The sequence below is a fragment of the Magnolia sinica genome, chromosome 7 (genome assembly GCF_029962835.1).
Source record: "Magnolia sinica isolate HGM2019 chromosome 7, MsV1, whole genome shotgun sequence".
In the NCBI taxonomy this organism is placed as follows: domain Eukaryota; kingdom Viridiplantae; phylum Streptophyta; class Magnoliopsida; order Magnoliales; family Magnoliaceae; genus Magnolia; species Magnolia sinica.
Window position 1 is genome coordinate 68,917,158 of NC_080579.1, and position 21,383 is coordinate 68,938,540.

Consider the following 21,383-nt stretch of genomic DNA (forward strand, 5'->3'; position numbering starts at 1 on the left):
TTTCTATAACCGTCATACGAGAATCTATCTTTTGCATAAAATCTGTAATTCCTCGCATTGCTTGAGCCAGCTCTTGTATGGGATTTTAAACCGGTTCCTCTTGAGGTTTCACTTGATTTGGATTTTGATTAAAGAAACCTGGAGGAGTCGCCGTTTGTCCATTCCTCCAACTAAAGTTTGGATGATTTTTCCAGCCAGGATTGTATGTGTTGGAGTTAGGTCCAGTAAAAGGTCTTTGATAGTTATTTACGGCATTGGCTTGTTCATTCAACACTCCTCGAAAGGTAGGTATTGTAGGACAGTTTTCAGTTGTGTGAATGTTGCAATCACAGATGCTGCAAACAATTTCATTGACCTTATCCTTCTTTCCTTCCATGGCCTCAACTTTCCTTATGAGCGTAGTCACTTTACACTTGAGATCATCCTCTTCTTTCAAGAGATATAATCCACCTTTCTCCTTTAATTGAGTCGGCCTAGACGTGGTGTTCGACTTTGGGTAATAGTCCCAAGATTGTGTTTTTCAGAAACTATCGAGGTAGTCCCATACCTCGTCGATATCTTTATTAATGAACTCTCCATTACACATTGTCTCGACCATTTGGCGCATGGAAGATGTCAGTCCATCATAGAAAAAATTTGTAATGCGCCACGTTTCAAATCCGTGTTGTGGGCATGAACTGACCAAATCTTTGAACCTTTCCCAACATTGAAAGAATGTTTCATCTTCCTTTTGGGCAAAGTTCATGATCGCTTTTCTGAGGGTAATCGTTTTATGATGTGGGAAGAATTTTTTTATGAATTCCCTCTGCATATCGTTCCATGTGCCAATGGATCTAGGACGCAGTGAATGTAACCACGTCTTAACTTTCTCTTTTAAGGAAAAAGGAAAGAGTTTCAGCCTAATTGTATCCTCAGATACATTAGGAAAACATAATGTAGCTATAATCTCATCGAACTCTTTCAAATGTAAATATGGACTCTCTGATTCAAGTCCATGGAATTTGGGAAGGAGTTGGATAACTCCTGGCTTGATGTCCATTTGTCCTGTGTTTTCAGGAAAAATCATGCATGAGGGCGTACTCACTCCCACCGGTTGTAGAAAATCCGTAAAGTACGAGGCGGGGGTGCCTGTTGCACCTCATTCTCATCTTGGGTATCCTCCACCCTGGGTGGAAGTGGAGGAGGTTGGTCTTCAGCCATAACCTCAGTTAACTCAGGGGATTTCGAGCGGTGTCTAGTCCTGCGATGGATAGTCAACCCCTCAACCAATCCTCCTTCAGTCAAGAGACGTCGAGTGTCGTCACGGGCCCACTTGGGCATGAAAACACTCGCAGCCCTCAGTTAAAAACTTAACCCTAGGAAAATCTAGCAAGAAAGAGAGAGATGGAAAGAAATTACCAAATTGGAGTCCCGAGTTAAAAACCTGCAAAATAAAACAAAAATAAGTTAGATTCTTAAAAAGAGAAGAATGATACTTTAAAAGAAAAATAACAGTAACTTAATTTCTAAAAGAAGGTATTCTTTAAAGAAAAGCGGAAATTTCTAAAGTAAACTAGGAAAGTCCTATACTAGAAAGCAAATTACTAAAAAAGAACTGGAAAATAGAAAGTAGGGAAGGAGTGTACCGAATTAGAGATTTCTATCTTAAAGGCCTACAAAATAGGAAGGTTAGTTTCTAAACAAAAATTCTAAAAATAAATTAAGAAACAAAATTAAATTCTAAAAGTGTTAGAATTAGAAAGTTACTAAAATAAAACAAAAATAGAAAGTTAATTTCTAAGAAGTGAAAGAAATAACAAAAACTCTAAAAATAAACTATTTCCTACAGAAGGGAGGATACTAGAATTAGAAAATTTCTAAAATTTAAACCCTAATTCTAAAAATATGAAAAAGTAGAGAGATTAGGAAGGAATTACCAATTTAGAAACTTATGTTCTGATCCTATAAAACAGGAAACAAGTTAGTTTTGAACTCAAATAAAAATAAAAAAATAAAAAAAATAAAAACTAAGGTTAGTAAAATTCTAATCTTAAACTAATCCTAAAACCAATTAATTTCAGAAAATCGTAACCGTCAGTCCCCGGCAACGGCGCCAAAAACTTGTTCACTCCACAAGTGTAGGGTTGTGATGTAGTAATAAACTCGGTAAGACCGAGGTCGAATCCACAGGGACTGATACCTGTACGTTGTCTGAAACTAAGTAGAACTAGAACTAGACTAAGATGCGATCTAACCAAATAGAATTTTAAGGAATAATTGTGGAGTAATTATTTAAAACTTTAAGGAATTCAGAGGAAGGGAAACTAGGGATTCAGAGGATCCACTTGTAGAGATCAGGGAGATCTTATGCCTGCATCAAGGATTATGGAATTCAAACTGAACTTACTTGATCTGGTTTTCAAGAGATGAAAGGTATATGAATTAGAATGGATTCCATCATCTAACCATGCCCAGGAGACAAAGCAAATAACAGGATTAAACTAATTACCAACCAATCATGAAAGTTAGGAAGGGTACGATCATCCAACCATGCCCAGGAGACGATGGTGAACAACAGGGCTTCCTGACTTCATAAACATAAAAAGGGGAGGAAATACTCAAAGCCATTGCAGATTTATTGTAATTTCAGTCACAACACACCATAAAAAAAAACTGAAAGTATTTCTTTAAATAAACGAAAATCAAATTCAGTTCATGAATTGAAATCCAATTAAAGGCAATGAATAAAATCCCCCATCTCACTACAAGCTTCACCTCTTAGCCCTAGCTAAGAGGTTTAGCCTAGCATGATCATGCTAGAACCCCTTAGACAAAGTAAATAAACAGAAAAAAAGTAGAAAAGAACAAGAAGGAAAGAGAAGAAAACCCAGCCTCCTCACGTGCCAGCCCTCCAAAACCTTCCTCTTTTTCTTCAATCCTCCACTAAAGACGAGCTTCCAGACGTGCAGCAGCAACCCAGCCCAGCTCCTTTCCTTCCTTTCTCTCCCTTTTTCTCTCCCTGCCGTTCACAGCAGCAGCCGTAGCTCCCTTTTTCTCTCCTTTCTTCCTTCGTTTTTTTTTTGGTCCTTACTCTTTCTCCCTCTCTTCTTTTTATAGCACTCTCGTCGGAGCCCAAGAAAACTCCTCACGTTTGCTGATGTGGAGTCCTGAAGGGATTCGGCTGCGGAAAGCTTCGCAGCCAGCGATGCAGCGTGCGTAGCAACGCAAGAGGAGTTGCGTTTGGCCTCAGGTTGGGTGTCTCTCCGTCCAGTAATCTCAAAACCGACTTCATGGCTAGGGTCATTCCTGGCTTGGTCATCATCTGGACGGTTTGGATCACCAATCCGATCACCGGCAGTGGCCCACAATCGGCCGGAAATTCTGGATTTCCTGGACGCGAAAACAGGGTAGCGTCATTGACGCTGTGATGATGGTGGGCCCCACTTCACGGTCTTTTTGGAAAATCTGAGCCATCCACTGCGTTCTACTCGAAAAATCAGGTAGGAAGCACTACTTTTGGACCAAATTCCATGTGGCCCACAATACCTTCTACTCCGCCGTTCATCATGTCTTTAACGGTTAGGATTCTGTAACATTTTACATGGTCTCAAAAGGCCGCCTTGGTGAGGTAAATACCCCACCTACGCACACAATGGACGGTCCCGATTGGTGCTATACATGATGTGTGGGGCCCACAAGCAGAACCGACGGTCGGCAGCGTTATTTTGCTGCGTAATTTTAAAAAAATCTGAGTTTGAGTCGGTCAGCGCCTGCTGACCGACTTTGAATGCACGGGTGGACGGCTGGTGCACGTGATTGCTATGCACATTCATCACCGGCGGGGCCCCACAGAGATGTTAATGAGAAATTCGTTCCGTCCATCAGTTTTGTTAGCTCATTTAAACTGTTGAGACCAAAAATGGAGAATATCCAGATATCAGGTGGGCCCCACTTAAGGATTTAAGGGGCTGATCTGTCCGTTGGTCCACTTTCACAGTGATCCAGGGGCTGAAATTTTACGTGTACGGTTTATTTATGGTCCTCAAGCCACGTATGAAGTTTCGAACTGATCAGATGGTGGGAACCCTATGATCTTGCATTCTGGACACTTTTCAGGCCACTTGAGCTTCAATTCCTCGATTTCTGCGGATCCCTGGTGTATATTTCCGTCGCTCTTGGTCTTCTAGAGTCCGTTCCTTGCCTTAGTGCTCCTGGAGCGTCAAATCCATGCATTTACCACCCTTTTTCAGTCCATGCTCGTAAATACACTCTGCATCACAAACACAATTAAATCAGGCCATTAAACGGTATCATGCTTGTAAAACTATGCAGCAACTGGGTCTGATATGCAATATTTGACCCTCAACACCTTACCCGGGTGGTACTGGAGATCGAAATCATAGTCCTTCAAGAGCTCCATCCAGCGCCTCTGCATCATGTTCAACTCAGACTGCGAGAAGAGGTACTTCAAGCTCTTGTGGTCAGAAAAGAGCTCGAACCTAACCCTATAGAGATAGTGTCTCCACACCTTCAGTGCGAAGACAACTGCAACCAGCTCTAAATCATGCGTGGGGTAGTTCAGCTTATGGACCTTGAGCTGACGAGACGCGAAGGCCACTGGTCTCCCATACTACATCAAGACAACACCCAAACCAATATGCGAGGCATCAGTAAATACAATAAACCATCACTCCCAGAGGGAAGAGTGAGGACAATAGTGGACGTGAGGCGGTCCTTCAACTCCATAAATGCTCACTCGCAGGCGTCGCTCCAAATAAACTTCGTGCCCTTCCGAGTCAACCTGGTCAGCAGGGCTGCAATACGAGAGAAGCCCTCAATGAAACGCCGGTAGTAACCGGCTAAACTAAGGAAACTGCAGATCTCGGATGCGGTCGTGGGCTAGCCCCACTGACGCACTATCTCAACCTTCGAGGGGTCCACTGCGACGCCCTCCATCGTCACCACGTGTTCGAGGAACTTCACCTCCTCCTGCCAAAACTCGCACTTCTCCAGCTTCGCATATAGTTGATGTGTGCGGAGGGTCTGCAACGTAACCTCTAAATGTTGCTCATGCTCCTCACGGGTCCTCGAATAAATTAGAATCTCATCGATGAAGACTATAACAAACTGATCAAGATAAGGGCGGAAGACCTCGTTCATCAGCTACATAAACACTGCGGGCGCATTGGTCAGTCCGAAGGACATGACCTGAAACTCAAAATGACCGTAGTACGTCCTAAATGCCGTCTTCGGAATGTCCTCCTCTCGGACCGAATCTGATGATAACCAGAACGTGGTCAATCTTCGAAAAGAACTGTGCACCCTGCAGCTGATCAAACAAATCATCAATCCTCGGGAGCGGATAATTGTTCTTGATCGTGACTTTGTGAGCTCGCGGTAATCTACGTAGAGCCTCAACGAGCCATCCTTCTTCTTCACGAAGAGTACCAGCGGTCCCCACAGCAAACTGCTCGGACGGATAAAGCCCAACTCGTGCAACTCGTCCAACTGCTTCTGCAGTTCACGCAACTCCAACGGTGCCATATGATACGAGGCCTTCGAAATAGGCCCGGTACCGAGCACGAGGTCAATCTGAAACTCGGTGAGTCGGCGAGGCGGTAATCCCGAAATCTCCTGAAACATATTGGGAAAATCGCAAACCACAGGCAACTGGTCGATGCTCGCCACTATGGGCTCCTCTATGGTACATGACATCATGCAAGACAATGACTCTCCTCTGAGCTTAGTAATGAACTGGAACTGTGGCAAGCCGGGTATACAAAATATGACTGTCCTCGCGGAGCAATCCAATATGGCGTGGTACTCGGCAAGCCAATCCATGCCCAGGATGACGTCGAACTCGGACATCGGTAATGCAAACAGATCGGCAGGCAAAAAGATATCCCCAACTAGAACGGGCAAGACAAGCAAAGTCGGCCCAACACTGCAGTCTTTCCCAAGGGAGTAGATACTGACAAGCCCTCACGAGTAAACTCCAACGACAAACTAGTCGATCGGCAAAAACTCTCGGCCACAAAAGAATGCAATGCACCAGAATCAAATAATGCATGTGTAATGCATGCAGATACTAAAAGTATACCCTCGACGACTCCTCCAGATGACTGAGGATCCTGCTGGGCCGCGTAGAATCTAGCCTGAGTCGGCTATGGAGGTGCCTATCCCCTCTGAGCGTGCTGCTGCTGCTATCGCTGAGGCGATCGAAACTGCTGCCTTTGCTGCTGCGGTCTCGGAGGCTGGTGCTGATGCTGCTACTGAGGTGGCCTCGGTGGTGGGGGCTGCTGTCGCTGCTGCTGTGGGGGTCTCTACTGCGGCTGTGGTGGAGGCTGCTGTGGACCTCTCTGCTATTGCTACTGCTGCTACTGGGGGCGAGGACACTCCCACATACGGTGCCCCGTCACACCGCACATAAAACAAGAGCCGGTGACCTGCCTCGAAGGTGGTGCTGGAGGTGTTGCTGGTGCTTGGAAAGCTAGGTGACCTGTGCGCCTCTGCTGTGGCCGACCCTGATGGGAATCACTAGAAGGAGTCTGCCTCTTCCGGTCTCTCCTCTGACCGCGATCAGACTGAGAACCGGCCCACTCAGCCTAAAAAATCTAGGCCTTCCATACCACTCCCTCGAAAGTCGGGAGCTCATGCCAATAACACGGCCTCGAAGATCGTAACGCAAGCCGTCCTCAAATCGGCGGGCTCTTCGCTCCTCATCATCCACCAAGTACGGTGTAAATCTGGACAGTGCTACAAAACGAGCGGCATACTGAGCCACCGTCATATCACCCTGTACCAAGGCCTCGAACTCCAACGCCCGCTGTCGTCAGATGTGATGAGGAAAATACTGTCGGTCAAACCGATCTACAAAATCCTCCCAAGTCTATACAAAATCAGCGCCCACTGCTCGGGAGACTGATGTCCATTAGTGCTTAGCCTCACCATGGAGGAGAAATACTGCTAATCGGACTCGTCGCTTAGTCGTGCATCCCATCGTCTCGAATATCTTCTCCACATTGGCGCGCAATCTCTCAGCTACCGTCGGGTCTGGCTCACCCTCGAAACGCGGGGGATCAGCCGTCGGAACTCTCAAAGGAGGGCACTTGCACGCTTTTGCACTGCCTGGGCTGGGGAAACGATGGGGTGTCTGCTCTGCCCCTGAAGTGCGGCCGTCACAGCCTGCAACATCTGCTGTAACTGGGAAGCACTCATGGATACGGTTGGATCTGTACCGATCTATGGTAAAGGAGCTGCATCCATAGGCTAGGCAGTAGGAATCTCTGGTGGTGGAGCGAGAATCGTAGGTGGTAGTGCGGGGGTCTCAGGTGGTGGTGCAGGAGTCTCGGGTGGTGGTGCAGGAGTCGATTGGGTTACTCTCCTAGGCATCTTGTCCTACAAGTAAGAGCAAAGGCGCCTATCAACTTGAAAGCTCTCAAAGGCACACATGTTAAGGGTCTGTAACAGCAGATCACTAAGCTATCCGGACTTAGGACTTAATCATTCATGGCAGACATGTAATGTTGTTCTTGGTTATTCCCGAGTTATGCTCTGATACCAACTTCTGTCACGTCCCAAACTCGAAAACCGGGCTCACAAAATTCTCGATCGCCGAATCTGGCGCCGACAGCCTCCGTAAAACCCCATTCTCGACTCCCAGCGCCCATTCGTCAGGTTCCGATCCTGGGATGCTATGAGGAAGATTTTCAACACCAGTTTGATTCGTAATAAGCATAAACAAAGGCATAATCCACAAACAACAATAAAAAACTCCATCACATTTCCACTATGATCAAAAACTTTAAAAGTACAATGAGCATAAAGGGAAATACAATAATAATAAACAAAAAGCTCAAAGATGATTTGCAAAGCGCTCTAGCCTTAGCACTGCTGCGCTCCAACGTCACCTGCACGCAACGGTCATGCATAAGCTTATGGAAAGCTTACAGGGCAGTGAAAGTGTGTGCGTAAGGTAGTAGTTATGCAGTATCAGAGTAATGCGGAACATGCTGATAAATCCATGAATGCCATGAGCCATACCAAGGCTATGCGATGCAAGGCATGGATGATGTCGGCCATACCAAGGCCATGCGGTGCGAAATGCAACTCAAGCATGCGAATCCTCATCTAAGTCCACATATCAATACAGCTTAACTCTGGAATATCACCGGGGTCTAGGACACTCCAAGCCAGATTGCCACCCCATCGCGCGTAATATGGTGAGTGAAAAAGACCTCACTATCTGCCTGCCAATATCGGGCTCGGCTTGTTGATAGCGGACCCATTCCTCGAGCTTGTCAAACTCGGCCTAGCTTTGCCCCCTCCTCTCGTTCGGGTAAAGCCGCACCCCCTTCCAACAGACCATGACACAGTGAAAAGCATGACTGTCTGGTAATCAGCACTCAACGCTCATGCACCCACTTGGTCTAGATGTTAAAGCAACCTCCTGGTACCATAAGGGTTTAGGAACTTACACCCAGGGATATCTATAGCACCCCATGTAGAATAAGATTTTCGGTATCTAATCCTGCCAACCACGATATACTTGTGGAGGCTACGACCCTGATGTCGTTAGGACGTATAGTAACCATATCACCCAATGCAAAATGCATGAATCACGCTATCCAATCATGCGACAATCCTACACGTATCGTGTGCTCATGTAGGGTAGCACCCCCTATCCGGGAGCTCATAAACAATCTGCCCGAAGGCATATGCTATGATTAATCACTCCTCATATCAAGCATACATATGATGCGTATGAGCATGAATTATGAGACTATACTAAGCATGTTATATGGCGATGAATTCTGTTTGCAACGAAGATGGGCCTAGACGGCCTACACATTACATGTACGGGCTATCAATGGGCCCTAGGGAGAGTCATAATGCGGACATTTAACCAACACTATACTTGCAATGTGGACGTCAAACCACCATTGCTCCCAAGGCATAGCCCGTCGTAAACATCATTACATAAACCATGTTGGGATCACACATTGCAATGGACCTTAGGTACGTCTCATTGGGCCTTCAATATATCAAATGGGCCGTATCACATGGGCCTTACATTCATCAAATGGGCCGCATTAATGGGCCTCACCAACGGGCCTTATGTACATTGCAATGGGCCACACCCAACAAAAGTGGTGGTGATGATTTCCACCATTAAAATTCCTAAGGCCCACCATGAAATATGTTTCCCATTAACCCCTTTCATAATTTACATAGTGATAGATGGAGTGGGGATAATATCAACTTGATGGGAAACTGATATGGCCCCTTGGAAATTTTAAACGGTGTGCGTCATTGACCACTACTTTGAATGGTGGGGTCTACTTGAATTTTAGATCTGGCCCATTCCTTAACTCCTGACATAAAATGAGCTCTCAAAATGGATGGACGGTTTTGGATGCAACACTTGCATCATGGTGGGGGGGTCCACATGAAGGCCCACCACCCAGTATATGATATATAATATAATATATAATTTATATATAGTATATACAATATTATATATAATATAATATTATATATATACACACACACACACACACACACACGCCCACACACACACGCACACGCGCACACCCACCGTCCCCTCGACGGTGTGGATAGAACACATAAATCACTGTGGGCTCCACCGTCCGCCTGGACAGTGGGAGTAAAACACATATATCACTGTGGGCTCCACGTGGGGCCCACCATAATATTTATCTGTCATCCAACCCGTCGATAAGGTCACGTAGACCTAGATGAAGAGTAAAAACAAATTTCATCCTGATCCAAAACTTCTGTGGACCCATGAAGGGTTTCAAAGGTCGCCGTTCAATCCCACTGTTTTCTACGGTGTGGGCCACCTTTGCTCTAGATTAGGCTGATTTTTGGAGTGACCCACCCAATGAACAGTGTGGATATCAGATATACATCATGGTGGGGCCCACGGCTGGGGCCGTGGGTCTGCTGCCAGTCGGTCCGTCCGCCACTACGCAGGTAGCGCCTGCTGCCTTCTGACATAGCAGCAGCGCCTGCTGCTACTGATGTTTTTACATATATATATATATATATTTATTATTTTCCTATGGTTTTTCATAGGTGGGGTCCACATCTAGAAAATTGAACCTAGCCATTGGATTCCATATCTCAAGACAGGCTATATGAGTCTAATATTGAGTATTTTTCGGTGTATAAAAATATCAGGGAAAATTTCAATGGTGAAAACCACCATTTGCTATGGTATGGCCCGCCAGAACCTCGGATTGACTCCATTTTTTGGTTCAATGCCTAAAATGAGGTTGGGAAAGGAATGGACGGCGTGGATTGAATACATACATCAAGGTGGGGCCTAAATAAGTGGACCACCACAAAAGCTTGGAAACAAGCAAATATTTGTGTCTTCCCTTTTTGTCTAGCGTCCAGGGACGCTGGACGGTCTGGCATCGCACATGTATTGGGGTGGGCCCTGCTTAGGTGGGCCACCAAATGATGGATGGTGTAGGTACTACACATATAAGTGGGCCCCCACCTATGGATCACTTGGATCAAACACATGCCTTATGGCGGGGTCCATCCGGGTGGGCCACATGGCCACATCAACACATGAAAAGAAATGAAAAAGAAAGGGAGAGAGAGAGAAAGAGAGAGTGGGACACGCGTGATGGAGGGCTTCGCCACTATGAGCCCTCCCTTGCACTAAATCATACATCAAGTGGGTCCCTTAACACGTGGGCCCAATAAATCAAAGATCAACGGTGGAGATCCCTTCTCCATAAAAATGGAAGGTCTAGATGACCTCTAGCCATACAAAAAAAAAGAAATAAACATCATGATGGGGTTAATAGAGAATGGCCCCATCATGGAATGATCATGTGGATCAAGGTGGGCCATCGGCCACACCTAGGGTCCAAAGTGAGATCCATACCATCGATCGGTATGCCTCACTTGGCCCATCATGAAAATAAGAAAAACTAGCCTATAGAAGCACCCACCGTTCGATCTTCTTGTTCCCTTGACTTCCTTTGCTCCTTAGCTTCGATCTCAACGGAGGAGATGGGGTTTAGATGGTTGAGATGGGAGATGAGAGGGTAGAAAAGTGGGCCACACTTGTAACGCCCTGAAATTCGGGGGTCGAGCATAACTCAGCTCCCGAGTTCTAAAACATCACTTATGCAACATATTTAATGATGGATGTATGTTTTCTATATTAATGCATAAAACATGGAATAGATTAAGCCAAAGTGCAGATATAATTCAGGGATAAGTGAAGAAAGCAAGCGGAAGACTTAAAGAAATAAATGTGTGTACACGTGCGAATCCCTGAAATACATACACATACCAGGTTGTAATGTAAGTGTTGCTATTAAAATTACAAGTATCAATTTACATCATTTAATTCCCAAAAGAAATCCCAGCATCCCGCGCATCAGAACAGGGCTCACTAGAACCCGTCTGAAAACTGCATAAAAGAGAAAGCAGCCTCATCATCATCCATCTCCCGCTCTGCCTCAGAAGTCGCATCAACATCTGCAACATCAGCAACTAAGACAAAGTCTGGTGGGTGTTTAACATCGCCCCAGAACGTGGGAGTGAGTAATCAACTCAGTGGAACAATAAAGCACATGTTAACATGTTATCAATTCAATCAAGCAGTAATGATAAAGCAGAATAATCAAACATGTCGTAAGTACTCTTGTTAATGCAAGGATGTATGAAAAATGATGCGTGCCCTCACGCGTATACCCTCAGCGTCTTCATCTTACGTTACGCATGACACCACCTCAAAGTGCGCCACATCTACAAAGCACATGCAAATGCAATGCATGAACATGATTACCAAGTTGTTATTAGTCCTTTTCATACAGCAGGATTGGGAAGTTAAGATACCTTCCTCATATCATCATCCAAACGGTGATCCATTCTAGGGTCGTCAGTCCTAGATCATCTCATACGATCATACGGTTGCAGGTCGTTGCAAAGGGCTCGTCACCAATCAGTGCACGCCTATCATATCTTCGTTACTACACTAAGGCTCGTCACCTCAATGCGGTAACCAGGCATGCTCGAGGTCACTACAAAGGGCTCGTCACCAATCCATGTAGGCCGACAGCACGAATATAGTGTCCCATACCACCATAATCGGCTCACGAGTTTGGTTGCTCACTGGTCACTACGGGGAGGCTCGTCACCCCAGCGTAGGCCGACAGCTCGACCACGGTGTCCCATACCACCATGTCCGGCTCATGAGTCTTAGCGGATCAAGGTACCAAGGTTAATAGGATTTCACTGGTAAGTTCGGTACCCTAGATTCAAACAATAGTGTCCATACATGGTGAACATACATCGAACAATCGGGTTACTTGACGAACTCGACTAACACAAGCGCACGTTGGGTTGAACGATATAGGGTGCGCAAACACTCCGCGTGGCCAAACCACTGTCGACAACTCTAATATGACTCGGGTTCGTCTAATCACGTCCTACGTGGCGAAAGCAACCTCAGCCATGAACTTAAGGCCGATTACCGATTTCCTGGACTATTTATAGTCCCAAACACATTCCACTATAACAGGTATTGATATCAACAATTTAGAATAGTAATGGAACAACAACTCAAATCATATGGTATGTAAGCATCTGAAGAATATCAACTTAACATGGATTTAAGCATAAGTAAGACTTGGAATTAAATAACAAGGAATGTAACTTACATGAAGGAAATCATACACACAAATAGGAGTATTAAGAATCGCTTCTCAACGCCCAAAATTAGGTTAACAAGTAGCACTTTAGATCATTCAAACATTTCTACAAACACTTAGAATACATAATACAACATACATGGCGTATGTTGAAGTATAGGCATTTGGACAAATCCTTTTACCAAGGAGTTGCCGCACATACATCTAGCATAAGTACACGACAAATAATTATGGCAATCACATGTTCATATTTTATACGCATATGGTACTTTATACATACACATAGATACACAAATCTCAATGTCACACATGCATATCAGGAACGCAAAGTAATCATAACATTTGGCAAGTGAAATCTCATCCATAACAAGAATAAACCATTAACTGGCATTGAAAGCCTTGAAAACCATAACCTATACACTTAAAGTCCGTACCTTAATCCAGAAAAGAACACCGAACTAATTTCAGACGATATGTCTTCGTCAACGGCGACAAAACAACCTAAGACAAGAATAGAAATGAGATACAACAACACCAAGACTATTCCAAGCTCTAACACAGATTAGGGTTAGGTTAACTTACCCAAAGATGAACTCAGAATTGCCGGAATAACGATTCAAAGTGAAAGTTAAAGGATGAAGGAGAACAGGAAAGAATCTAAGATGATTCACCAACTTCTCTTTCACTTTCTCTCTCTTTTCCTCTCTCTTACTTAGGTAGGGTTAGGAAATTCGTATGGAAAAGAGAGCTAGGGTTTTAAGGTCTATATATAGGCCTAACATTGATGGAAATAACCCCAGGGCCAAGGTATACTTAGGTTATAACCAAAGCAAGTCTCTCTCGATCCAGCGAAGCACTTTCGGTGGGCCTATTACTACGAAAGGTCGGACTTAAGCTCACAGACCATGGATCTAGGTCAAGCTGAGTTTTCGTACCGACCAGATCTTCAGATCAGCCGTGGCAGACCACACTCAATTCAACGGTCATCGAATCTCGATCAGGTCCACAAGCACAAGGACATGCCTGGGCCACCTTTCCTGATCAGAGGGTGAAATTGGGTCAGAATCCAACGGTCAGATTGCTTAAAATCGTCGCGCAAGCGACACGACTCAAATTTCACAAAATCACATTTACTTTCCAACCGTTCTCACACTCTTCACTCCAAACTCAATCAAATCGACCCAGAATATCACCTGGACTTGATTTTCGAGGTGATGGTCAAGTCCAACATGGTGACCGCGACAGCCTAAGATTATCGCTATCGAACTTTCGACGCGCGGTCCAAGTCCGATCCAGAACTTCCAAAAATTTCCTAGAACAACTGGATTTAGCGATGGATCTCAGATTTCAGAGTAACGTAGCGCTAACTAATCTACAAGTTTTGAGTCATGCAGATCGAATTTAAAGTGATTGATGCAAATTTCACAAGCAATCAAGATTAGCACTAATTACCCCAAAAGCTACTAAGGAGAAATAGAGGTAGTACTCGGGTCTTGGCACATAATTTTCAGGGTCATTACAATCTACCCCCTTAAAGAAAATTTCGTCCTCGAAATTCATACCTTCTCATATTCCTCAAGGATCTGAGGGTAGTTCTTCCTGACCTCAGCTTCAGATTCCCAAGTAGCCTCCTCCTTACTATGATGCGTCCATAACACCTTCACAAGAGGGATAACCTTGCTACGCAATACCTGCTCCTTCCTGTCGAGAATACGCGTTGGTCGCAGTACATAAGTGGCATCCTCACTCAACTGCACTTGCTCCCAACTGATAATATGCGAAGGATCAGGAACGTACTTCTTCAGCATAGAAACATGAAATACGTTATGCACGCCCGCAAGAGGTGTGGGCAAAGCAAGGCGGTACGCTATTGCTCCCACTTGTTTCAGAACTTGAAATGGACTAATAAATCTCGGCGTCAGCTTCCCCTTCTTACCGAACCGCAGAACTCCCTTCATAGGAGAGACCTTCAGAAAAACATGGCCTCCAACCTCAAACTCAAGCGGTCGACGCCTCGTATCAGCATAACTCTTCTGCCTACTCTGGGCTGTCAGAAGTCGACGTCGAATGATGTCAACCTTCTCTGAAGTCACCTGCACCAACTCTGGGCCAAGCAAACTACGCTCGCCAACTTCTGCCCAACAATGCGGTGCTCTGTACGGGCGACCATACAGCGCCTCATAGGGAGCCATGCCGATACTCGCCTGGAAACTGTTATTATACGCGAACTCTGCATACTGAAGACAATCATCCCAATTGTCCTTGAAATCCAAAACACAAGCTCGCAACATGTCTTCCAGGACCTGATTCATGCGTTCCGTCTGCCCATCTGTTTGCGGATGAAACGCGGTGCTGAATTTCAGTTTCACACCCATCGCTTCTTGAATACGAGTCCAGAAGATAGAAGTGAAACGCGTGTCTTTATCAGACACAATCTCCATGGGAACTCCATGCAGACGTACTATCTCCTTGATATACAGCCTAGCCAACTCGTCTGCAGAGTTAGTGACTCTGATCGGTAAGAAATGAGCCGACTTCGTCAATTGGTCGACTATCACCCAAATAGAGTCATATCCCTTCCTCGTCCTCGGCAACCCAGAAATAAAATCCATAGAGATGAAGTCCCACTTCCATTCTGCTATGGGCATGGGCTGCAGCAACCCAGGAGGTCGGCGATGCTCTGCCTTGACCTGCTGGCACGGGAGACAACGAGAAACAAACTCAGCAATATGGACCTTCATATTGTCCCACCAATAAGATCTCCTCATATCCTGATACATCTTCATGCTACCTGGATGCATCGCAAGCTTAGAACTATGGGCTAACTCGAGAACCTCCCGTCTCAAGTCAGGGATGTCAGGAACACATAACCGGCCACGAAGACATAGGCCCCCATCAGAACTAACACTCCACTAGGAGTTCTCATCGGTATCAACCCGCTTTCTCATCTTCGTTAAAAACTCATCATCTGCTTGAGCTGCAACGATCTTCTCGTCGATAAGGGTCTGTATACGAATGTGTACGATAACCTCATACGGCTCAACCACCGTAAGCTTCTGCTTAAAATCTCGCATGAACTCCAACATATCCCACTCTGCTATCATGCCCATACGCATTATCTGCATATTTATTATGAGTTGTGGTTGACCATTGCATGTGTCATTGGGTAGGTTGTTATGAAACTCCCTGATAGGTAGAGATTGTCTCACATGAGCGCATGGTATGCGCAGGATTGATGCATGCTGGATTTATAACTCATGCATTTTACATTATATATTGTGATTACTGTATGCCCTAGCGACAACAGGGCCGTAGCCTCCGTAGGCATGTCGTGGATGGCTAGATGAGACACCGAAAATGTTTAGTTCGAGCATCTGGGCACTTCGGATGTCCGTGGGTGAAAGTCCTTAAACCTCCATGGCCAAGAGACACCTCAACGTCTAAACTGAGTGGATACATAAGTGCTTAAGTGCCGAATACCAGTAGGCTGTATCTCCCACTATGTCGTGGTCGGTTAGGAGGGGGTGTGGCCTTATCCGCCCGAATGAGGGGGCTGTAAGCTAGGTTGAGTTTGACCGTCTCTCAAATGGGTCCACTATCGATGAGCCAGGTAGGTATTGGTATACTACTGGCAGGCAAGTAGTGAGGTTTTTTCCACTCGCTGGGCTACAGGGCCAGCCGGGGCGGCAGCCAGCTTGAAGTGTACTAGACCCCGATGATGATCCTAGAGATGTACAGTACTGATAGATGGACTTATTGAGCAGGAGTTGCATACTCATTCATTCATTCGCTATTCACTCGGGCTGGTGGTACGCAACTAATTGTTGTATACCTTTGTAATGGCAAGGATTTCGGTTGGGGCATGCGACTAACCTGAGGTCACGGGTTTACCACATTGAGTCTGACTATATCCAAATTTAGGTATGAGATTTGTTTGGATAGAAGTTCCTTGTGATGGACCTTATAGCTTACAATACTACGTACTATCTGTAATACCCCATACCTCTGGTACTCGGGTGTTACCCCTAAGGACCCCGATTATAAGGATTAAAGACGAATTAAACAAAACAGTTTAAACTTAACACGTGTAAGTTGGGACCCCCGTCCAAGGATAAAGCCAACCACCAAGAACTAAAGGAGCCAAGTCAAACCCAACACTAGCTGAAAGGTAAAAGCTTAGCAAACCTTTGGATTAAAACACGCTATGAACAAATTAACTAAGTCACATTGACGCAATACACCCATTAACAACCTTGGGAGAATAAATTATGGCCAGCAAGGCACTTAAAACCCCTTGAATCCCGATTCAACCGTCAAACCAAAACCTTAGACCTATCAGACCTTTGGATCATGATATATGGGCAAAATGAGGCCCTGAATGGTATGATATGGCCCACCTGGGCCTCGGCCCCGCCCCAAACTGGGCTAGGACCCCTATGTCTGGTCCCCAAGACGATCGAGTGGGACAGATCAAGCACCAGGGTCATGATGGGCCCCCAAGACTAGGTGCACGTGCAGCCAAATGATCATGCACGAGGTACACTGGACGGCCATTGCTGGTCAACCAGCGTTTGACCGAACCCAATTACAAAAATTCTCAAACCATTTCCCGCCAACGCCCTGTTTAAAAACAATGACCTTTGAGCTTCAAAGTGGCCGACCCTGGCCACTTTCCGGACGATCCACACCATCCATTTAACTTACGCGGGTTCCCTGATCAAAATCGTATAGGGGTTTGGGCCCGTACATAGGAATGAGTGAGATGAGTTTGGACCGTCCATTCCCTTAACGTGTGGCTAGGATCCGAGGGAAAGGGCCACCTGATGGTTTCCCTTGCAAGCCAACCCTCCCATTAACCAGTAGACCTAAGCTTTCCACAAGCACAGCTGGGGAGGTCCTATCATGGCCAAAAAACGGGTAGGCAAGGCGTAATGAAGGCGGCGGAGCCTTCCATTTACGGAATGATGGGAGCTGGCACCGCCGACGGACGCAACTCAACCCTGCCTATAAATAGGCATTGCTGCCCTGGGGATTTCACACAGAAGAGAGGTAAGAAGGAAGGGAAACAGAGAAGGAGAAGAGAGAGAAAACAGAGAGGAAGGAGAGAGAGAAAACAGAGAGAGGGAGAAAACAGAGAGCGCTTCGGTGAGCCTGGCACCCACTGTCCCAACTCAGTCCATGAGAAACGGACCGAACCGAGTCAGTGAGAGCCCACGGCCACACCATTTGGGTAGGAGAGAGAAAGAAAAGAGAGGAAGAAGGAGAAGGAGGTGGATGCTTGCGTGCCAGCCCAAACTCGTGTAGGATCCGACTGTGACAAGTAAGAACCTTCCCTCCACTCTGTTGTAACTCTAAACAAAATCCTCCACACCCTACTACACACCACATTTGGGACCAAGATACCAGCCGTTTTGAAGCTGAAAATGGACTGAATACAGCCCTGTTCGGGGGCCGAATACGGCCTGGGCAGACCTTGTTTGGAGCCAAACAATGACGTGGGAATGGCCTTAAGCTGGGGGCTAAAACTCGGTTCTAGTACAGCCTACAAATCAGGCCCTGTTGAGCTGCTGCACGCCTCAAAATGGGGCTGAAAACGGCCCGAAAGTCGGGGCGAAAACGCCCCTTCTCAGACCGTCCTTGGACTGAGGGTAACGGCTGCCACCATGCCACCGCTGGGCGCCGATGCGGGTCGAAAAATGGCCCAGAAGGGAGCCGTGTTTGAGCAAAAAAATAGGGCGGGAAGTGGCTCGCACGCTGCAGGGTGCTGTGCACGTTGAAAACAAAGGAGTGCATGTGGGCTTCACCAAAACGCAGGTGGGCCCTGCCCAATTGCAGGTGGGCCGCACCCTGCAGCAGCCCAGGTGCTGCGCCTGGCTCCCTCTTACAGGCCAGATGGACCACCCACTATATAAATCACAATGGGCCACACCCTGGCATCATGGGCCCTGAAAAACGCTGGTGTTCTCACTCAAACATCTTGTGGGTTGCACGTGATGGGCCATCCCAAACGGACAGTAAGACTCTCTGGATTCAATACATATATAAAACAATTCTATAATAATAATAATATACGTATTACATGCGTGGTGGGCCCCATGTGGGACCCATGCTGATATGATACTCAAATACACACCAGACACATGTGGCATATGATATTTAATAGATGCAGGATATAATATTTCAAAATACCTCAAATGTATGAGACGTTAACTATAGTATTTATATTAGATACGCGTGGTAGGCTCCATGTGGGACCCACCTGACACCTATGTTGGTATCTAGACCGTCCAAGGTCTGGACGTGGCCCACCTCTGTATATATGCTTTCCTTGCACGAACGTGGTGTGGATGGGCTACATGCAGGCCATCCATTAGGGAACGTCCGGTCCCTGGACGTTTTAAATATAAATATATATATATATATATATATATATATATATATATATATATATATATATCCGTATGGATATATTTAATATTATATTATACATCTGTGCATACATATGATCCGTGGGACCCGCTGAGATCATGTGTTTCATCAACGCCGTCCACCCATTTTGATCCAGATCGTCCACCTGGACGATGGGCCAGCCCCTCCGCCAGCTGATAGCGTCAGCAAGTTCCGTGGGCCTCACCATGATGTGTATGTTGTAATCCACACCGTCCAAATAGCGGGACAGTTGGCCACACGCCGATGCATGTGCTGCAATCCAAATCGTCCATCCCATTTGGTGAGCTTGCCCTACGGTTTGAAACAAAATAAGACAGATCCATCAGGGGGACCACAGTGCAGTGGAGATTAAGCATCCGGCATTGAAACCTTTCAGGTCACAGAAGTTTGGGATCAATATGATAATTTATCTCCCCTGGTCCAGATCCTTGTGACCTTATGAGCGGCTTGGATGGAAAATAAGACATCATGAGGGGCCCACGGATTCCAACAATAGAAATTATGGCCACCCTTACTGTTGATATGGCCCAGATAACCTTCCCAACCAGAAATTAATCCCTTAGGGTAACACTCTAACAGTGATCCCTTAAATATAGCTAAGGGTGTAGGTGGGTGCACCCCATTCATAAGGCCCACCTGATGCATATGAGGTCCATATGGGAGAACCTGTCCAAACCACTAGTAAGGATGAGCTTGAAGCCCTGTTGGACCACCTTGACTGAATAAATACACGGTGGGCCTAACACAAGCCTAAAGGGCCTCGTTGTTGTATTCCTTTGAACTTTTGTACAAAGCCATAGAATTACCTGACAAAAACAAGCTATAATTTTTAGGAGATTCTTTCAGTGACCCCGGGCCATAAGAAGACTCGGACTGAGTTCACAAACACTACCATATAGGTGAGGATTCTACCCCTTGAGCTTTCCTCTTCCATGTTAACTCAGGTTTTATTCTAAATCAAATTTTACCTAATAATTAATGACTTTGCTTTTAAGGCTATTTGCGGTAATATTAAAATCAATTACATGCTTAGTATCTATTTTGTGGAAACCTATATATATAGCATGCCAAATTTTGCTTAAAAGGATAATTATATAATACATGCTTATAAACCTTGAACTATGATACCTGTTAAAAAGTCTTTCTTGGCTGCTTGCAAATTCGGATAATAATGATGGAAATTAATCATGCATACATGACACTCCTATTTTTGGATGGACTAACCGTTGGAAATGTCTATTTCTCTTATTTGAATGAGCCGACTATTTGAAAGGCCCGTTCACCATTTAAGTGAGCTGACTGTTTGAAAGACCTACTATCTTACTTGGGTGGGTCAACTGTTTGGAAGACACGTTCCTTCGCAAGTTGAATGAGTCGACTGTTTGAAAGACTTATTCTTTTGCCTGAATGGACTGACTGTTTGAAAGGTCCATTCCCTTGCCGGGATGAGCTGACTGTTTGAAAGGCCATTCTCTTGCTTATTGGACCGAGTGTTTGAAAGGTCCACTCATTGACCAACTGGATATGCACCCCCAGTTGACGTACACACGCATCCATGCACTTAAACAAGATCATCATAAAACATTTTGTCTGTTTTACTGTCTAGAACAATGCTTGATTAATGTGGGGGTGTGTAATCTTGAGGGGAGTTCTCACTGAGCTGGCCACTCATCCTTTAAATATATAACCGTATAGATAATGTTGGTATAAATAAGGGGGCGAATGGAACGGATGTAGAGAATGACAGTGCTGGCCTTGATGGCGCGACCGTGGAGCCCGAGGAAGAGTACTATGAGGACGAGCCACAGCAAGACACAGCGGTGTATTTCGGGCTTAATCAGTAGTTCAATATTTTAATTTCAGTGGTTTGGTATTTCGAAACTTATGAAAATTTGTAACTAAGACCCCCAGCTGGATGGGTCAATAATTGGGCTCTCAAGAATATACATGCTTCTTTTTGCTATCGCACTCTGAGTTTTCAGTTCCGTTGGTTCTCTGATTTATAAACTCCTGGATTTCTAAAACGAGTCTCGTACTCGGGTTTTAGAAATCGGGACATTACACTATCATCCTGACTTCACTCCAGCTTAGCCATTTCATTCGCACCGCATTTTGCATTACATTCGCAACATTTATCATTTTGGGTTACTATGTTTCTGCATTTATATGGCCTGGATACAACTGACGGTCTTCGTGAACTCATCAGGAATTGTATATTGCATTGCATCCTCGGCATCTAATATTTGGCTCTAT

At 45.4% G+C, this 21,383-nt stretch overlaps 1 non-coding gene across 1 annotated transcript; it reads left to right on the top strand.

The window, feature by feature from the left end:
* Positions 1-656: 656 nt before the first annotated feature.
* On the top strand, positions 657-763 carry LOC131252456 (small nucleolar RNA R71). Its single transcript, XR_009174476.1, has one exon. It is a non-coding gene; the product is annotated as a small nucleolar RNA R71 (small nucleolar RNA).
* Positions 764-21,383: the final 20,620 nt, after the last annotated feature.